The sequence below is a fragment of the Callorhinchus milii genome, unplaced genomic scaffold (genome assembly GCF_018977255.1).
Source record: "Callorhinchus milii isolate IMCB2004 unplaced genomic scaffold, IMCB_Cmil_1.0 Scaffold1, whole genome shotgun sequence".
Lineage (NCBI taxonomy): Eukaryota > Metazoa > Chordata > Chondrichthyes > Chimaeriformes > Callorhinchidae > Callorhinchus > Callorhinchus milii.
The window spans coordinates 129196071-129218144 of NW_024704742.1; positions in this window are offsets into that span (position 1 = coordinate 129196071).

Here is a 22074-nt window from a genome sequence, read left to right on the forward strand (position 1 = left end):
TAAAACGAACCTCATAAAATAGAAATACAACAGGCAGTAAACAATCCTGCACTGCTGGAAACATATGGTCTAAAACAAACAGACATTAAACTAGGAAAACATCCTATGGTTTTGGTATCTTTCAGACACTGTTACAATGACACTCATTGATTCCTAAGGTTCAAAGCGATTTGATGGTCAAATACTTTAGCAACATTCACAAGTCAGCCAATTGTCCATTTTAGAATTATTCTGCATTGTTATGACCTGTGCTTTGGTACTCTGTGTCATTGCCAGTGTGTTACAGATGCCAAGATTCCCAAATTGACATAAATTCAAAAGTTCCTGCAAATTAATAAATAATAATAATCCTTGCATTTGATATAGCATTTTTCACATCTTCTAGACGTCCCAAAGCGCTTCACAGAATATACTGTAAAGTGAATTGACTGTATATTTGTGGGCGAACCCGGCAGCCAATTGTACACAGCAGTGTCCCACAAACAGTCATGGATTGAAAATGACCAATTTATTATTGTTTTGTTTTTTTGGAGGGATCATTATTAGGTGTGTGGAGTAAGGAAACTTGCCCAAGGTTTCACCCTGCCTGGAATTGAACTCAGGTCTCTCACAAATGTTCTTTGTGTAGCCCTTACATCTATCAAAAACAACGATTGTCAACTTGTTTCCTTTTGTAAGTGAACATGGTAGCCAATTTGTTCCCAGCAATGTCCCACCAAAAGCCATCAAGAGAATGATCAATTTCATATTTAGGGGATTGTTGGCCGGGACACCAGGAGAAACTCTTCTTTTCACAAAGTGCCATGAAATGTTTAACATCCCTGAATAGTCAGTCAGTACCTTGGTTTAATGTTTCATCTGAAGGATGGCACCTCCAATAATGCAACACTCCCCCAGCACTGTATTGGAGTGTCAACCAAGACTTCTATGACCCCATGTGAGACTTGAACCCACAACCTTGTGACTCAGAAACAAGAGTGCTATTAAGTTGAGCCAGCGTGAGAGCTCCTACATTGTATGTGGGAATTGTTAAAGTAAAATCAAGTAAGTGGCATGTCCTTCAGCACAATGTCCTTTTCAAAGCAAACTCCACCGACGTGCTGAAAAAACAAAGGGAAAAAAAGTGTTTGCTACGCACATTGTAGTGCTGATGGTGTCCGTTTAAATTGCGACAATTTGTGTACAGATTCTGTCCCCTGAACAGATTGTGCTGTCACTGTCTCTCTATTTCTTCATATTCCTATCAGATAAATAGTCCAGCTAAAGAGCTAAAAGCCGGTGCATTAGTTTCATTAACGGACTGATTCACTTTCCATCTGTCAGAGAGACTTTAACTTTATCTCCCCGCTTGCAGGAAATCTGCCCAGCACTGCAGATACAAACAGGCCACAGTAATCATTCACAAACACTATTACCTTACCAGATGGTCCAACTGACCTCAGTGCACTTTCAGATTGCAATTCAGAATGGGCTGATTTTAATTATTTAATACAATTCACCATTTACAAACAACATCCAGTGTAACCTTTCTGAACACACGTCGGTTGGCCCAGATATTGTGCAGCAGCCAACTTGATAGCAGCAACTACGTGTCTCCATTATTAAAAAATAAGGCCCACTTTTGATGGAAAAAAAATTACATTTTAAGGAATATAAGTAATATGAAGTAGCGCCTTTCACCTCTCAAGGACAACTCAAAGTGCTTTCATGGATTTACTGTAACGTGTGCTGACTGTGTATTTTTGTAGGCAAAGGCGGCAGCCAATTTACGCAAAGCAATGTCCCACAAACAACCATGAAGTGAATCATAATAAATAATAATAATCCTTCCATTTGATATAGCGCCTTACCACATCATTGAAATGTCTTAGTGCTTCACTGGATGTACTATAAAGTGGATTGACTGTATTTTATGGGTAATTATCAATTATTTGGGGTGATTGTCCGCCAGGACACTAGGAGAAACCCACTTCTCTTTCGAATAGTGCCATGAGAGTTCCATTCCGTCCAATACCACTAACTTTGAATGTAAGCAGATCAATAATAAATCTTTTGTTTCAATAGGCATAAACACACCATTCTTTAATTTAAAAAAATATATATATTTGTTAACGGCAGAGATGCAGGTTCAAAGGTGAATATACAGAGGACCATTTGCGAAAAGGATTATTTATAATTATTAATTATGAAATCAGGCTACCCAGTCTGTAGTCTGATTGTTCATCCCTTTCCCTTATTTCTAAAGACTGACGTTACCTTTGGTTTCTTTACAATCTTCTTCAATTTGTCCCTGTAGTGAACTCTGGAAAATTGCCTTTTGAGGATTCACTGCCTTTGCAATGCTCCGCAGGCAAACCTTAGCCATTCCAGCCAGAAGATTGCTTAACACAGGATAAAATTGCTCAATTTGAGCAGTTTCACTGCCTTTGGGGCATGAGTAACAGCATTGACCAACTGAACTACTGCACCGATGGGCTTTAGTTTAACTGAGATTGGCCACTGGGGCATAAGAAAGAACATCCATCATTGAAACCTCTGAATCAGTCCCCAAGAAAAGGTTTATTGCTTTTTCCTATGCAAAGGCATCTGTGCAGATATGAAACAGTCCATCATGGCACATGACTGCATACCCCATGGAGTTGTACAGGGTGATACAGCAAGGAAAAAAGCCATTCGGCCCAACTAGTTCACACCATTTCTCAATAAAGTTACCAAGGCATAAATGAACCTATCACAATTTATTGCAGGGCATTCCCCTGTCTCTGCTACACTACAGGGGTGCCAGTTTTTAAACCCCTTCCTTTGTCACTGTCACTCCAACATAGACAAGCTTGACAGCCATAATAATGGGAAAACATATGGAGATACAGTGTTTGTAAAACATTTATATACTAGCTCTCTCCTCTGGACGACATCTCAAACAGCTTCATGTAGCTGACTGGTGAAGCCTAAGCCATTGTGTGTGTGTGTGTGTGTGTGGTGGAGAGGATGAGGGAGAGGGAGGCAGAATGGTGGGGTGAGGCAGAATTGGTGGTGAGGTGGAGCTGTATGTGTGTGGTCCAAATAGAAGTTACCATTCTGAGCAAATGTTACAGCAGTTTTGTTAACAATAATTCTGAATTGTCAGTTCATTCCAAATCCAGGTATTTGAAGAATTTCCAGATGTTTACCAAAGACTGGGATTCAGCTGGAGTTAGCTGGTGTCCAGTAAACAGCGCACTGAAATGGTGCACGGTTAACATTAACCAATCCTGTGAAGCTCTTTGAAATGTCCTCCCAACATGAATGAATGCAAGCATTTTAGTCTTGAGAGAAGATAACTCAGATGGGACCTCATAGAGGTGTATAATATTTTAAATGCGATTGAAAAAGTAATCCAGAACAATCCTTGAGGATGCAACAAGACAGGAGAACAACAACAATAATAACAACTACAACTTCCACTTATATAGTGCTCTCCACTCAGGGTAGCATCTTAGAGAGCTTAACAGTGGTGGAGCCTGACTCCTAGCTAGGGAAGGGGGTGGGGGGGGAGGGGGAGATGGCCATAAGCATGGTCAGAAAGAAAGGTTTTCAGGCGGGACTTGAAAAAGGGGAGTGAAGGACCAAGGCGGAGGGATTGAGGGAAAATGTTCCAGAATTTCAGGGCATAGTGGCTGAAAGCGCATTTGGGGAGTGAGGATGTCGGAGAGGTAGGGAAGTGCTGGAGAGTGAAGGGATTTGAACATGAGAGTGAAGATTTTGAAGTCAATCCGTTCGGTGATGGGGAGTCCAGTGAAGCCTGGCCAGAACTGGTGAGATGTGGGTACAGAGTTTGGTCCGGATAAGTATTTGGGCAGAAGAGTTCTGAATGAGCTGGATCTTTTGAATAGTGGAGCTGGGGAGACCAGCGAGGAGTGCGTTTGAATAATCCAAGCGGCAGGTAACAAACACATGCACAAGGGTTTCTCCTGCATTTGGGGTAAGATATGGTCGGAGACAGGCAATGTGGAGGAGGTGGAAGAAGACAACAACAACAACAACAACAAGATTCCATTTATAAAGCGCCTTTCACATCAGGAGGACATCCCAAGGCGCTGCACAGTTGGGTCATGACCCGAGCAGGGGGGAAATGGTCAGGGTGAGGGGAGGGAATGGAGGGAGCGAGGAGGGGGGAAATGGTCAGGGTGAGGGGAGGGAAGGGAGGGAGCAAGGAGGGGGGAAATGGTCAGGGTGAGGGGAGGGAAGGGAGGGAGCGAGGAGGGGGAAGAGAGTCGAGAGGGGAGCTGAAGGCACGGTCAAAGAGAATGGTCAAAGACGGTCAAAGACAGTCCTGGTCAGGGACCGGATGTGGAGGAGGAAGGAAGGATAGTTAGGGGTCGAAGCTTGAGTGCGCACTGGTTTGGTGAGTCTCAGGGAGAGCCCAGGGAGGTTGAGGAGTTCAGATCCACAGGATTGAAGATGTTGATGGGAGCCAAGGAGTATGGCTTCTGTCTTGTCCATATTCAGCTGCAGGAAGTTTACACTCATCCAGGCCTTGATGTCTGCCAGACAAGCTGATAGAACCTGGAGTTGGCACTGGAGGAGGCAAAGTAGATTTGTGTGTCATCCGCCTACATGTGGAAGTTTATCTCGTGTCTGCGGATAACTTCGCTCAGAGGGAGCATATGGATAAGGAAAAGAAGAGGGCCAAGGATGGAGCCCTGGGGTATCCCACAGAGGGGGGGTGGGAGGAGAAACCATTTTCTGAGATGAAATGAAGGAAGATGTGTCAAACTCGGCAGAGAGATCCAGGAGATCGAGGGAGCCCTGGTCACAGATAGAGAGGACATCGTTTGCGACTTTGACAAACGCTGTCTCTGTGCTGTGGGCAGGGCGAAAACCAGACTGCAGGGGCTCGAAGAGGGAGTGGAGGGAGAGGTGTGACCGAAGTTGTCCTGCAACAGTGCATTCCAGGACTTTGGCAAGGAACGGTAGGTTAGAAATGGGAGAGATTAGAGGAATCAAGGGTGTTTTTTGGGGGTGGGGTGTGATAACATTGTTTCACAAATTCACTGACAGTGACTATTTTTTTCATTCGCAGAGAATTTCTCCCTCCCTCCCCAGCCCTCCAAAATTTCTAGGTGGGCTTATGACTTGCATGCCATTGCAGTCAGATAAAGTAATCACAGGTTGGAACTTGTGGAAAATAAACATTTGCATTGAGATAAAGTACAGGGTGCATTGCTTTTTTCCTGACCTACTTCACAGTTAACTTAAGCGTCCATCGCGCATAAAATGTCAAAAACGTTCCATTCTCCATATTTGAGTATAACAATTGTCATCAGAAAAACATATATAAAAAATAAATTAAAATTGTGCTTCAGATGAAGACGCATTCACCATTTACCACATACACTTTCTGCTGTTAATTTCTATATTACTCAACTTTTCATTAAGACAGGGCATTCAATTCAAGTTGCATGCATTGTGCAGTTCAGAGTGAGGTAACATTTTTTAAGCTGTACGTGGGGGGAAGTAGTTCTCAAATTATTTGGCAAATTTACTGACCGTGAGTGTTTCTTTTTAATTTGCAGAAAATTTCTCGCTCCCTTCCTCCTTCCCTTCCTCCCTCCCTCCCTCCCTCCCTCCTTCTCCAACCCTCCAAAATCTCCTTTGAGATTTCTCAGCATCCTAGTCCTTATTACAACCTGCTTCAGGTCTGATGTGTCACAAAAATCTGTCACTGCACTTAAATTGGGCTGAATAAATGTGACCTGCAGCGTTCACATTGGATCTGAATTGGGACGCTTTTAGGGAATGAAACTAAACGGATCCAATTTGGTCCAACTCAGATTTTCAAACAACCGAGACAAGGGAGTCTTATCTTCTCACTGACACCCGAGAAATTGGATTCTTGTGGACGGCATTTTTTGGATCCGCATCCACTGGAAACACTTGTTATTTCAATTCCCCTGAAATTCCGCTGTCTGAACTGTCGGCAGATGTTGCTGAGACCAGTATGAAGTGTGGCAGCAAGCTATAACCTCAGCTGGAAATTGACCTTCCAGCACTGCCATAAATCTCTGGATCACCCAGCATCTTTATGGATCAGAGTGAAGACCAGTGCAACAGAGCAGAGTGGAGCACAGCCCTTGTTGATGTACCAGTCAAACAAAGGACAAAGTCAAACTGAATCATAGTTACACAGCATTCAAATCCGCAACCCAATGAACTCTAGCTGGTTTCAGCAGTGGTAACAATAAATAGCTACTAGGAACTTAGGCTTATGCTAGTGTTAGTGGAAAATAGCTATGACGTACTAATTTCCCATTTCAAGGTAAAGTTATAATAGATCCTGTAGAGTATTGGTTAGAACATTCATATCGCAAGCAAGAGGACCCGGGTTCAATTCCCGGCCAGGGCTAAACCTGTGGCAATTTTCCTTACTCCCCACTCCTCTGTTTACTAGCAGTAAGTAGGGACCTGGTTGTTAGTCAATTGACAGATCCCTTTCTGGGGATAATAATCCTTTAAAAAAATTAATAATAATTTGGCCACTTATCCAGTATATTCTATGAAGTGCTTTGAGACATCTCAGCAATGTGATAAGGCTCTATAATAATAATAATCCTTGCATTTGATATAGCGCTTTTCACGTCGGGAGGACAAGGATTATTATTATTATAAATACAATATGATAAAATTTACATTTGTATAACAACTTTCACATCCCAAGGCAGTTAACAATCCTGGTTAGGCAAAAATATTAGTAAGTATTTTAATAAGTATTCGTCAAAACTGACCAAGAAGTTGCAGCCCCAAAGTGATTGTTGCATTGTGGTGCACAAAAGACATTTGCTGAAATTTGTGTCTGGAGTGAAAGCTCTCAGGATAAATGAGGGAGAAGTAGATTGGATGATCCACTTGCTAAATATTGAATGTATAATAAGAAAACAGCATAGTGATGAATGGCGCTAGTTCCAATCAGCAGTGTAACCTGGAGATCAGTCCTGGGACCTCTGCTGCTCACAAGCACTGTAAATCATCTTGATAAATTATTGTAAGCAGAATTTTTGCAGACGGTGCCAAGTTGCTAGGAAAGCAGGAAATTCAGAGGAAGAGTATAATATTCAAAGATTTCTTCAAGTTATAATAATAATAATAATAGTCCTAGCATTTGATGTAGCCCCTTAGCACGTCATTGAGATGTCTCAAAGGACTTCACAGGATATACTGTAAAGTGGCGTGACTGTGTGCTTTGTGGGTGAACACGGCAGCGAATTTGCTCACCGCAATGTTCCACAAACAGCTATGGTGCAAGTGAACAATTTTTTCCGGGGGATTGTTGGCCAGGACTCCATTCGCTTTTCGAATAGCACCATAAGATCTTTAACAACCACCTGGACAAGCAGACAGGACCTCAGCTTAACTTTTTATTTGAAAGCAGCACCTCTGACAATCTAACACACCCCACCACACCCCACCCCCTCCCACCCCCACCCGGTCCACAGCACTACACTCAAGCGTCAGCCATTTGGGTTCCAAGTAGTAGGGCTTCAACCCCCAACCTTCTGACTCAGAGGCAAGAGTGCTACACTGAACCGGGCTGACACATAATATAAGAAAATCCTCAAAAAAATCCTCGTAGTTAATGTTAAGAAACAAAAATAATGCTTTTTGTGGTTAGGTTTGTGTTGCTAGATTAGGACAGTCTGAAAATAATGCTGAACTTTTGAGTGCTGAATGATTGAAGTAGTTAGTTCCATGGTACCGGGTTGCACCAGTTTAGAATCAATGGTCTCTTCCTATATTGTAATTTCTATGAGATGGAAACTGCAACAGCAACTTGCTTTTATGTAGCACCCTTCAAGTAGGATAATGTCTCGGAGTGTTTCACAAAAACGGAGTCGGATCCCGAGCAAGGCGTAGTGTGAAGGGGGTGTTGGCCATACGTATGGACAGATGGAGAGGAAGGGTGATATGGAGGGTAAAGGGAGGGATTTCAGTGATTAGGGGCATAGTTGCTGAAGGCTCGGCCACCAATGCTGGCACAGAGAGGTGTGGAGGTACCAGTCCTGCTTATAACATGTGAATTAACAGAAGTTTGAAAAAGAAGTAAAAGTGTTTTATTGGAAGTTATGTTTCTAGTATTTAGGTTAATAATTTAAGGATAACATTGCAATAACAGAGAGAGTCTTAATGTCATTTCTGAAACATTGGTGCTTCTTACAGTGTTACAAATGTGCGGGGACTCAAGCCTAACCAAACAAGTCAGCTCAAAGAGACAGGAATATCTCAGGTTCTACAGATGTCTGAGTACTAATGTGGGATCATAAACACAATTATGATGGAAACTGATAAAATGAATGGAGAGAGTACAAGAGGAGAATAAGTGAGCTGGATACATGCTTGTGATTTACAAGAACCCAAATCTTAATTTAAAGCAAATATAAGGAATATATTCTGCATGCTTAGAATCAAGTTATGGAATACACTGCCACCTAGTGTGACAAATACTGATTCCGCTGTTGAGTAAAGAGTGGGATTTATCAGTTCCAAGAGAACTAGGGAGATAATAATAATAATCATAATAATCATAATCTTAGTATTTGATATAGCACCTTATCATGTCTTCGAGAAATCTCAATATGCTTCACCTAATATACGGTAAAGTAAATTGACTGCATATTTTGTGGGCAATAAAAGACTTATAATAATAATAATAATAATAATCCTTGCATTTGATATAGCGCTTTTCACGTCGGGAGGACGTCCCAAAGCGCTTCACACAACACACTGTAAAGTGAATTGACCGTATATTTGTGGGCGAACGCGGCAGCCAATTGCGCACAGCAATGTCCCACAAACAGTCATGGATTCAAAATGACCAATTTATTATTGTTTGGTTTTTTTTTTGGAGGGATTATTATTGGGCGTATGGAGTAAGGAAGCTTGCCCAAGGTTTCGCGCTGCCGGGAATCGAACCCAGATCTCTCACTTGCAAAGCGAGTGCTCTAACCACTGAGCTACAGGACTCCATGATGATGTTGGTGTAGGAAATTATTATTTTAAAAATTGCCAGAACATATTCAAAAGCAGTGCCTGATGGATGGTGCATGCTGACTGATGTTCACCTGTGGTTACTTTTCTGTGTTCTGGGACCCAAGTACGATAGTGTGAACATTCGCCTAGAACAATAGATCAATAGAAATGTACAGTGCAGAAGAAGCCCATTTGGCCCATCGTGTCTGTGCTGGCTCTTTTAAGAGCAATCCTTTCATTCCCATTTACCTGCCTTTTCCCCCTACGCCTTGCGCATAGGCCCTTTGATCCAATGCGTTACAGTTTATGTACGCCATATACTTAAATCACATCTTGCTTGCTTTCAAAGGCATTATTTAAAGTAAAGATTATCGCTTTAATACTTTAATTTCATTAAGAAGTATGGGGCCAATGTTTGCCCCACTTCCAAAGAAAGAAACTATTCTTAATCAATGCCGCAAAACTGACCCCGTTGTTCAAAATCCATTCATTTTACTCACAAATGCAGACCGAACACAGCTATTTATACTTCTTGCCAATGATTGATACTGTTCGACTGTCTGCACACAAGTACAGTGCTATGCTCACCACAATGAGAACAACAACAAGTTGCATTTGTTCAGCGCTCTTCGCACGTATAGTGTCTCAGAGAATTCTCAACGATAATAACATAAATCTGCCCTTGGGGAAAGGTTATCAACATAAATTTGGAAATGAAGTGGAATTGGTAGATATGAAGTAATCTGAGCCCATGGATTGGGTTTAAGTCTCGTTTTTTAGTTAGTGAGCGTCAAACTCATTCATAATAAACCTTTATAGTAGATTATCTGTACAAGTTGCAGCAATGCTTGCAACCAAAGGATCCCATATGGAATGTAGATTGACACATGGACAGACACATAGACAGATAATTCATCTTTTCCTATATTCATCTGGGAGGACTCCTGTGGGAGGACTCATTTTGGCTGTGCTGTTCTTTGAGTGAGCAACTCATTGGCGAGCTGTTGCAGTCTGTTCAGCATTGAAGTGCAGCCGCGCTGTTCTTTGATCTTCAATTTCAATAATAAAAACAACAACTTGCACTTATATAGTGCCCTCCGTGCAGGGTCTCAGAGCACTTAAGAGTGGCGAAGCTTGACTCACAGTGTGGATGGTCTACGTGGGGTGGAAGGGAACATTACTGTGGCCGTAAAAACGGTCGAACAGGAAAGTCTTCAGGCGGGACTTGAAAGGGGGGAGAGAGAGGGCAAAGGTGAGATATTGAGGGAGAGTGTTCCAGAGTTTTGGGGTATTGTGGCTGAAAGCACGACCTCTGATGGTGGGGCGAAGGGTGCGAGGGATGAGCAGGAGGACGGTGCTTATTGAGCGGAGGTGCTGGGTGGTGTATTGTGGAGTGAGGATGTTGGAGAGGTAGGGAGGTGCCAGAGAGTGAATGGATTTCAACACAAGAGTGAGGATCTTGAAATCAATCCATTCAGTGATGGGGAGCCAGTGGAGCCTGGCTAGAACTGGTGAGATGTGGGTATGGAGTTTGGTCCAGGTCAGTATGTGGGTGGCAGGATTTTAAATGAGTTGGATCTTGTGAATGCTGGAGCTGGGGAGACCGGTGAGAAGTGCGTTAGAATAATCCAAGCAGGAGGTGACAAATTCATGCACGAGGGTTTCGACTGAATTTGGGGTAAGGTACGGTTGGAGGTAGGCAATGTGGTGGAGATGGAAAGCAATCCTGGTGAGGGACCGGATGTGGGGAAAGAAGAACCGCAAGCACTGGTTCAATGAATCTGAGAGAGAGCCCAGGGAAGTTGAGGAGTTTAGATCCACAGGAGTGAAGACGTTGATGGAAGCAAAGGAGTATGGCGTCCGTCTTGCCCATATTCAGCTGTAGGAAGTTTTCACTCATCCAGGCCTTGATGTCTGCCAGACAAGCTGATAGAACATCGGTGGCCTGGAGTTGGTACTGGAGGAGGCAAAGTAGATTTTTGTGGCATCAGCATACATGTAGAAGTTTACCCCGTGTCTGCAGATGACATTGCCCAGAGGGAGCATATAGATAAGGAAAAGAAGAGGACCAAGGATACAGCCCGCAGGTGACCGGGTGGTGGTGGAAGGAGAAAGCATTTGCTGAAATGAAATGGAGGTGGTTGGTTAAGTAGGATTCGAACCCTGCGAGTGTGGTTCCACTAAGGTAGATGAGGGAGGAGAGTAATGGAAGAGGATGGTGTGGTGCATGTGTGATGATAACAGTGTTTAGGGGGAGTGGATCAGAGCCTGAGGAGAGAGACTGGTTGACTGTGTTGGCCAGCAGGGGGATGAGAAGGGGTAGTTGAGTGACCAGCAGCTGGGTGGGGAGGGGTTTGAGGCAGGTGGTGAACTTCATCTGGGTGATTGTGGTTGAGAGGGAGGAGGGAGAAATGGGGGCAAAGGAGTGTAAAGGCAGTGGTAGGAGCCATGATGGAGGGAGAAGGCAGTGTGGATGGTCTGGAAGGGGACAGAGTGGGAGAATGATGCAACCAAGCAGATGTTTTCAATTTTTGAGGCAAAGAAGTCTAGGACCTCTTCACACTTGGCGTTTGATGTGAGGATAGCGGAGGCTTGAGCGGGTGCGCTGAGGAGGTTATGGATGGTGGAAAACAGCATCTTTGGATTGTTGTTTGTCTTCCGGATGACTTTGGAGTAAAAGTCAGTTTTAGCCTGTGAAAGGGAAAGGCGGTAGGTGCGCAGGTGCTGAGCCACAGATGGTGGTGAATCATGAGGCCAGATTTCTGCCATTTGTGCTCAAGCATCCGGGTTTGTGTTTTGAGTGAGCGGAGATGACTGTTGGATTTCAGGGAAGCCAGGGAATTGAAGGTTGTGGTGAGACTGTCATTCAGCAGCTTGATGGCTGCATCAGGATTGTTTCAGGTGGAGGGCCAGAGAAAGAGGAGGTCCGAGGAAGAGAAGGCATTTGTGAGGAAATAAAGGGGAAATAAGGTTTCTGTAAGCCCAAGAATATCAATGTGCTCATCCAGGATGAGGTTATGGATAATAAGGGTTTTGTTGGAGAGGGAGCGGACATTTTGGAGGAAAATGCAGATAGGTTTGCTGGTGGGGGGTGGTGATGGGGAAAGTGATATATAGAGGATTTGTGGTCGTGGGGGAGAAACTCCCTGGAGTTTGAGAAGCAGGCAGTGTTGGGGAGGGTATAGATGAGGGTGGGAGAAGGGGTGTTTGCCTTTCGGAGGTGGTTGCTGTGGAGAGAGTGAGCAAATTTCATTTAATGGGCCTTCTCTTTTGTTGAGGATTTTTGCTTATCCTTGAAAGCTTTGATTTTCACTTAAGCATCCTTATATTAATAAATATAAATGTATAAGTTATAATCATTGGGACGTACGCCTGATGTGAAAAGCACTACAAAAATGCAATTTTGCTGTTGTTGCCGCGGCTTAGCTTCGTCTGTGCTCTTCATTTTGTTCCCACCGCCACTTGGCTATGTGCATGTCTGTAAAGCAGGATACCACTGTGCCACAGTCAGCTGACATAGCCACCGGGTGTAACCTCAGCAAAAAATGCAAAGCTGACATACATTTAATGTATTTAAAAAAACACTCATGAACGATAGGAGAAACCCGAAAACAAATGTACTCATATCTGTCCCACAAGCAAGATCTTTCTGATGAGGTATAAATCATGTCTCTATTGCAATCGATTATTGAGATCCTTCTTGAAGCGCAGACAGACAGACAGACAGACATTGTTGTTTTATTAGTATAGAAGATAGATTACAGGAATGAGCAAAGACTAGACAAGCTAGGGCTCTTCAGTCTTGATGCCTCATAGAGGTGTATAAAAGTTTTAATGGGATTGAAAAAAGGAAACCCAGATCAATACTTTGGAATGTATTAAGACAGTACTACAAGATGACGTAGGTTTAAGGTTATAAAGGGCAAGGGCAATTTCAGGACAGACATCAGGTGTTTCATTTCGGGGAGGGTAATTAACAACTGGAATAGATTCCCAGGAACGGTGGTAGAAGCCAGGACATTTAAAAAGCAGCTTGATGCAGTGATGGCAGGATAGTAAGGCAAGTATTCTGGAGGGATGACAGAGGATGGGCTGAAGGGCCTTCTTCATCCAGACCAATCTTGTGATATTGTGAACAAGATAGATAAGATAGAGGTGAGTTTCAGACAGAGACGAGATTTATTCATAATTTCACAGTGTTATCCCCGTCTCCCTCCATTCAAGTACTATAGAAATTAGCAATCTGAGTTTGCTTTGCTTTGCAAAGAGCGTGCACTGTGGAAACAGCACTCTAAGTTGCTGTGGAGAATTATTACTGCAGAGCAGGATAAGGCTGGTGAAACATGTTCACTGCTAAGCCTTCAGAACGTTTCAGATTGCTGGCAAAACTCTGCAGGAACTGTGCTGGATTCCCTAAAGTGGAACAACTTCATTAAATAAGCACAAGGCACCCACAGATCTAAACACCGTCGCTTCTGCCAATCTCAGCAAAAAAAACTTACGGGCTGGAGGACAGGGAGCAGAAAGCAAAGCCTCACAAACGTAAGAAGCATTAAGTTTTTTGTTTCTTTTGCGGGGGGTGGGGAGTGCAGGGTGGTGGGGTGGGGGGTGAAGTTAGGGAAACAAAATTCTTTAAGAGAAGTAAATAGTTTTATTGGCTTGAATCATTTTGTAACTTATTCCCAATGAAACTCTACCTGTAGAATCTTTTCGGTTATAGTGGTGTGTCCTTAACCAGCCCCATGTCTGGAACAAGTCCTGTCTCCCTCTGGCACACAACACACAGAGCCTGGTTTATTTAATGAGGCCTGTGCAAGGGATGAAGAATGAACACATAGAACCTCGAGAGCGTTTTGAGCTGGGACACTGTTGGCAATCGAGGCTCGAACTAAATATTTGGAAATGGTGAGCGCAGTATCGTAACGCAGAGATAAAATTGCCAAATTAGCGGTTAGTTTACGGCTTGTGATGAAACATTTTCTTTTCTGCGTTTGGTTTCGACATGCAATCCTTTTGAGAACTTTAGACAATGTAACCGAGATCATAAACAGAATAACATGCTAAAAACATCTCGGGGATAAAGTACAAAAAAACAGAGCTTTCCTGTTCTGTTTCCAGTCTGAGTTAACGCATTTTTCAAAGAACTGTTCTTGATATTTATTGTACGGTAAGAGGCATTTTTTTTAAAAAGCGCAAAGGATAGACATTTCACTGTGAAAATAACGTTTGATAAACAAACCGAGGGGAGAAAAAAAAACTAGCCTGTTATTAAATCAAGTTGCTGAGGCGGAGTAGTTTGTTGTATTTGTTTACTTTTAGAAATGTTAGCTGACTCCGTGGGTGTAGTTAGTATCATGAGCTTTAGTCTAAAAACAACCTGTGGTTTTTAACTCGCATTCATGTGGTTGACTGACAGCCCCAGTGCAATAAACTGAAAATGACTTTGCAGTTCCATAACGAAAGCTGCTTTAAGGTTGTTTTTCTCCAAAAGCAGTTATTTTGGAAGCATTTCTGCATCCCCCCACCCCCAAGCTATAAGATCGAATAGGTAAATAATGTATAATATTAATAGTAATTCTTACATTTGATATAGCGCCTTATCACATAGTCGAGGCATCTCAAAGCGCTTACAGAATTTACTGTAAAGTGAATTGACTTGCCGAAAATGGCAAAATTTGTTCTGCTGTGGACGGTGAAAGATGATGGTGAACAACAACAACAAATTACATTTACACAGAGCCTTTCACATCAGAAGGACGTCCCAAGGCGCTGGATAGTCAGGGATTTGGACCCGAGGAGGGGTGGAAGGCAAGGAGGGTAGGTGTAGGAGGATGACCGACAGTGCGGTCGAAGAAGAGGGTCTTGAGTCGCTCAACAGGCTTTTCAGCAGGACCATGTTAAAGGACCTGATGTGGGTGCCGTCCATCTTCATTTGGAAGCTTTATGCCGGGTAAGGATTGCGCAGATTGTAAATTCAGTGTGATTTGGGATTGCCGAGTTTTTAGTGCTTATTACAAAGAATCAGCTCATAAATTTCAGACCAATCAAAGAAATTTCCACAATTCTGCGCAATCTGACATTTTACGGCAAAATTATGTTATAGGCTAAAACTGCGTGGAATTTGGGGTCTCATGGGTATCAAGCCAGAAAACAACAAAGGATTAGGGAGGAGGTCTGTAAAAGTTGGACATTCTGAAGGATCTTGTAACTGCCCTATAAATTCATTATAGATCTTTGATCGATACAATCCTGCAATAATTGTTCCAGCTCTGTCACCATGTCCGTTAATGTTATTTTTGCATAGAATGTACAGCACAGAAACAGGCTGCTCAGCCCAACCAGTCCATGCTGGGGTTTGTACTCCACCCATTCCTTACTCCATTCCTTACTCTCTTCCTTACCCTTCTAATCCCCTCTCCCCCATTCTTGCAACAATTTCACTAATACTGAAGAATGAATAAATGAATAAATGAATAAATAAATGAATGAATGAATTGATTAATTGATTAATTGATTAATTGATTAATTGATTAATTGATTAATTTTTGGTCAGCTGGGTATGCGTCACAAGTGGATACCCATCGCCACACTTATGAATATCCAAACCAAATACACATTGAAATGTCCTCTAATAATAATAATCCTTGCATTTGATATTGTGTTTTCATGTCTTTTAGATGTCTCAAAGCGCTTCACAGAATATACTCTCAAGTGAATTGACTGCATATTTGTGGGAAAAACGTGGCAGCCAATTGCGCACAGCAATCAAGTCGTGGATTGAAGTGACCAATTTTATCATTTTTTTTCTTGAGGGACTAATATCAGGTAAGTGGAGTAAGGAAAGTTGCCCAAGGTTTTACCCTGCTGGGAATCAAACCCAGGTCTCTCGCTTGCAAGGCAAGTGCTCTAACCACTGAGCTACAGGACTCCAAAACATATTTTGCCTGGATGCAGTACCCACTTTCCCTGGAAGAACATACCCTGCTCATTTAATCCTGGAGAGTATTAGGCGCAGGTTGACAACAGCCAAGGCTAGGATGTGTGTTGAGTTTAACAAGCTAAAACTACACAGATTGCCATTGGGAACATAGTCTGTCAAGCTTGCCAAGCTAGGATTACCATGCCCATTTTGGCTTTGGATTGCAGGTTTAACTGAAGCCAAGCAGAAAGAATCCCTGCCCCCAGTGACTGGTCTTGTTTTCTGGATAATGAGCTGATCATTAGTGCCTTGGAGTGCTGCAAACGTATCTGATTCATTTTAGGCTCCGAGACCTCACTGACTTCACCTCACCTGCCCCAGCAGGGTAGTCAATAAATAATGGATTGAAAGAATGAATAACAATTAATAAATGAATAAAAGAATATATTCCTGAATGAATGTATTGTATAATCTATCAAATCCCTGACTGTCCAGGGCCTTCGAATGTCCTCCTGATGTGAAAGGCGCTATACAAATGTCATTTTATATTTTGTATTCTATTGTACCTATCTTCAGACATGCTGCATGTTGAATGAATGTTAAAGATCTAATGGCACTTTTTGAAAATAAAAAGGAGTTTCTTCTGGTGTCCTGACCAACAAAGTTCATTGACTTTGTGGCTGTTTTTGGGACATCGCTGTGTGCGAATTGGCTGCCGCGTTTGCCTATAAATACAGTCATTACATGTTGCCGTAAATCCTGTGAAGCGTGTTGAGATGTCTCTACGATGTGACAAGCAGCTACATCGAATCTAAGGATTATTATTATCCTGTATCACCATTTTTTCACCATTCTTAGTTGAAAACTATCATCACATAGTTTGCCACAAACTCAGCAGCAGTTAACAGAGGTGAAAGTTTGATGAGTGATTTGATTTACTTGCACAAGTTAGATTTGAATCTCTCCACTGTTGCTTCTTAATTGTCCAAATCTGGACTTATTTTTGTACTGCCTCTGCATCACTTCCACAAAGCCATTCAAGAATTAAAATAAAATCTTTGTTTTTCTTCCAACCACTATTCTCCAGTCCACTATTGTAGCTCTTTTTATCTGTATCCTGCACTTAGTTAGCCTGAGGAAATACAGTAATTTGTGGACAGATTAGTTCTAGCTGGAATTTCCAAGCAAAGTCTTATCACCAGTCGACCCGGATCACTGGACCGGATCACTGGAGTGTGAACAAAAATAACTTGGGTTTCAGGAGAGATTCAAAACTAATTTTGCATCTGGCTTTACTTTCCCAAGTAAATCACAACGGGTAGGCAGATTTTAATCAGAATCTGCCAAAACAACTTTTAGGGAAACATGCAGACTACAAATTTAGTGACCATTTGCACAAAGGATGAACATTTTCTCAATGACAAACAGACACAGAAGGAGGAAGCAGGAGTTTAAGAGTGCTGACCAAAGACATGAGCAAAGTGGTTTTTTTTTTTGCAGGGTGTTGAAGGGAGGGAGAGAAAGTGCAAGAAAAAAGGCCAACAGTCCCCTGTTTGGTCATTCACCCCATGGTCGTTTGTGGGACATTTCTGGCCACAAATTGGCTGCCATGTTTGCCTACAAAATACAGTCAATACACTTTAGAATAAAATCCTGTGAAGCGCTTAGAGACGTCCTTCTGATATGAAAGGTGCAATATCAAATGTAAGGATGATGATAATGATATTATTACTATTATTATTGAAAGGATTTGGGGAGGGAGCTACAGAGAGTGGGGTATAGTATTGAAGACTTGACCATTGATGATAGTGACAGAAAAAATGTGGAACAATTAGCAGACCAGGGATGACAGAATCGAGGGTACAGGCAAAAAAATAGAGCCAGTAATAATATTCCTTGCATTTGATAGTGTGCTTTACATATAAAAATGTCTAAAAGCATTTCACAGAGTGTTCTGGCAAATAAAATGACTAATTTAGAAGTATGCAGCAGCAAATTTGTGCATAATATTGTTCCAAACGCTCTGAGACGCTACCCAGGATGGAGGGCACTATGAAGTTGTTGTTGTTCCAAAATAGCGATGAAGTGACTGACCAATGTTTTCCTGGGGACTGTTGGCGAAAACACCAGAAGAAACTCCTTTCTCTTTTCATGTGTCATGAGGTTCTTAATTTCCACCTGAACAGTCAGATGAGACCTTAGTTAAATGTTTTATCCGAAGGACGGCACTTCCCTCAATGTGGCGCTCCCCCAATGCTGAGTTACCAACTGAGCCAGGCTATAGGATAATAATAATCCTTGCATTTGATACAGCACCTTATCAGGTCGCTGAAACGTCCTAAAGCGCTTCACAGAATATTACTGTAAAGTGAATTGACTGTATATTTTTGGGGTGAAAGGTGGCAGACAATTGTACACAGCAGTGTGCCACAAACATTTGTGGATTGAGTAACCAAATTTTAATATTTATTTATTTATTTACCCCCAGAAAGCGATCCACTAATCGATTAACAACCAAGTTCCTATTTATTGCTAGCTAAACAGAGGCATGTGGAGTAAAGAAATCTGCCTTAGGTTTTCCCTGCCTGGGAATCAAACCTGGATCCTCTCACTTGCGAGGCGAGTGATATTAGCAATACCCTACAGAACCAACTTTACAGACAGGCTGTGCAAACTGATTCAATGCCCGCTCAGCCACAGAGTGCACAAGAATATGCACAAGAATATTTGGGGATTATTCTGTTAAAAAATGCATGTCACATGGCTGCTCTTTAATCAAATGAAAAACGATTGCTACTTAGTGGAGCGCTATTGATGGGGTTTATTGGCAGATGTGCAGAATTCTCATCAGCCTCCGGAGAGAGCAATTGGGAGGGGGAAGTGTAAACCTCGCTTCCTGCTTCAAATGGCTCCTCTGCTCAGTGCAATGTGGCACGTCCAGCTGTACAAACCAAGCATGAAATGCACTTCCCCAGCAGCCTGGCTTTAAAAAATGATGAGCATTTTTAGCGTGGCATTTGACAAGCTGGAAGATAAGCATGACCAGCTGGGTTTCTGAGTCAATTGTTTGTTAATGGATCTCCCTAACTAACTAATCACAGCAGGGTATCTTTGCTGTGTCAAAATAATTCGACACACCATTTATCTGCCTTCGTCCATGCTGTTCATTGTGTTTGTGCTGGAGCTTGAATTCCATTCACATTGTTGAGCCACATCATGTTGGCAATGGCAATCTGCCACCTACTGTTACTTATTTGAGGACAAGGCATGATGCATGCGCCAAAGGTACTACAGTAAAGGATTTTTAAACGCTTCACAGAACACACTGTAAAGTGAATTGACTGTATATTTGTGGGCGAACGCGGCAGCCAATTGCGCACAGCAATTTCCCACAAACAGTCATGGATTGAAAACGATCAATTTTATTATTGTTTTTGGTTTTGGAGGGATTATTATTAGGCGTGTGGAGTAAGGAAACTTGCCCAAGGTTTCGCCCTGCCTGGAATTGAACTCAGGTCTCTCACATGCAAAGCGAGTGCTCTAACCACTGAGCTACAGGACTCCAGAAATTCAACATTCTTACAAATGGTGTTTTGAGAATGATGGTATCATGAAGCACATTTAATCCATTATATGGAGGCATTGCAAAGCTTATCTAGAAATGACCAGCTCATTGATTGTCCTTGAATGTAAAATGTTATCCCTGACACCAAAAATGCTATCGCCCACCCGGATGTTTTCATAATTCAGTTTTAAGGTCTATACAATACTCACAAGGGTGAAAAATGCATTTAGTGTTACAATACAGTAAAACAAAAGCATTGTAACAAGCGTCACTATAGCCCAAAGTCATTTGTGATGTGGTTGCATGTGGACCCCATTCACTACATTGTATATGCTATGGAGCACTTTGGGACGTCCTCCCAATGTGTAAAGCACTATACCGAATGCGAAGATTATTATTATTATCCTTGCATTTGATATACTGCCTTATCATGTTGTCTGGGCATACCATAGAGCTTCACAGAATATTCTGTAAAGTGGTGTGAGAGTATTTTATGCGCAAACACAGCAGTCAATTTGCACACATTGTTGTCCCCCAAACAGCCATGGAGCAAGTGACCAATTTGTATTTACACTAAACAACGCTTTTCACATTGGGGAGATGTCGCAAAGTGCTTCACAGTGCTGGATGGGCATCCAAGTTGTGGGTGGGTACCGAGGGTGTAGGGAGAGTTAGGGTTAATGAGCCTTGTGCAACTATATGCAACTTTCATTCAAAACACAGCTTGATACTCTGATAGGAGATCAGTTGAGTGGGTATTCTAGAAGGATGAGATCAGATGGGACAAAAGATCTTCTTCATCTGTCCTAATCTTGTGAAGATCCCACTCTATTTCCTTGGATTTAATCTTAACATTTTGGGTAGCCCAGTCGATTTGCACAGAACTGCAAGGCTCTGAGTTCAAATTAGTCTTTTGAGTTGATATATTGAGTAACATGTCTGAAGACTACCTCCCTGGAGGTAACTAAATGGAGTTGAACTGTCTCAGAAGAGACATGTCTGACAAGACTGTGCAAGATCAAAGTGATCTGAGACATCATTGATGGTTGATCAGCCTGTCTGGTTTATCAATAAAGTACAGCTTTGTCCTCAGCCCTGAAAGCCAAAACCCCAAAGGAATATACTCCTTGGGGAGATTGGCAAATATGGTTTCTTTGGGGCTGAGCTGGCTCCGAGGTTAAGTGTCTGGCAATAGAATTTTATAGTATCATGGAAATTAACAGACGAGTCACATTGGCTTGTCAGTAAGACATGGAAGTGCAGACCAATCACTGGAGATAGGGTTTCTTCCCATTTTCTCAACATGATATATATCCTTTTCTCCTTTCTTTATTCCATACTTGGCTCACAAAGATGCCAAAATAATATGAACAATGCTGGCCGGAGGCTGTGACGTCTATGTGTACGAAGAGACAAAAATAAAATGATGAATCAATCCATTTCTCCTCAGGGCAACAGTGAATGTTACTGTATGCTTTTAGAGCATCCTGTCAGCTCTGCAATCGCTACCTTCGACCTGCTGGACCTCACAGTTAATTACTAATATCCTGGGATTACTGCATAATGGAACCTGTAATCACTGGCAAACAATATTTAATTGTGAGCTCAACTCCCATTATTGAATGAAATTAAATAACTGGCTCTGGTTTGGTGTGTGGTCAAGCTGAAAATCAACTCAACCAATCAGGTATAATGTTCATCTCCATAGTTACTTGCTCTGAGGATTTCTGATCTGGGTCATTAACTTTTCCGCAATTACTTCATTTTCTTTCAATGTAAATATTTCAACTATATCTTAATTTCTTAATTTCAAAGTGCATCACCTTTCTTTTATTTTGCCTACCTTTATTTCCACTTGAATAAACATCTAATAGTGCAATACTGTAACATGCAATTAATAGCGGGGGTGGTTAAAGTTTGTAGTGTTTCATGTACGTTCCTTGTGTTTTGCAAAGTTTGATAACATGTTCCTTTTGCTAACCTAAGCGCTTTGAGACATCATCTCGATGTGCAAGGCACTATATAAGTGTAAATTGTATTGTACAGTGTTGAATGTATAATTCACCACTAATGCGTTTTAAGAAATTGTGTCCACTTTGTAATTTGATTAAACATGGATGTCAGCCTGGCCCACATCTCAAAGACATGATAAGGAGCTATTTAAATGCAAGGATTATAATTATAATTCAATAGGTGAATGGATTAATAAGAGTTGCATAAATGCAATATTCACTTTATTTCGAATCAATTCTGTTTTGCAAAGTACTTTGATGCATTTATTTTACATGAACGGTTTATTTAAATGTGAATTATTGTTATAATATTATCGTAACTGTTGGGGAAAAAAGGGTTGAGGTCAAAAAATGAATTGGAACCTATTGTTGGATCTTTCAAGTGGACAAGACTTCCTTCATGGATTTAGCTGGCAGGAATCCTCTGACCAACTGGTGTCCATTTGTGTGTCAGCTTGAACAGTAGTAGCACTCTCGTCTTTGAGTCAGAAGGTTGTGGGTTCAAGCCCCACGTCGGGATTTGGAATCACGTAATCTAAGATGATGCTCCAATGTAGTGTTGGGGGTTGTTGCAT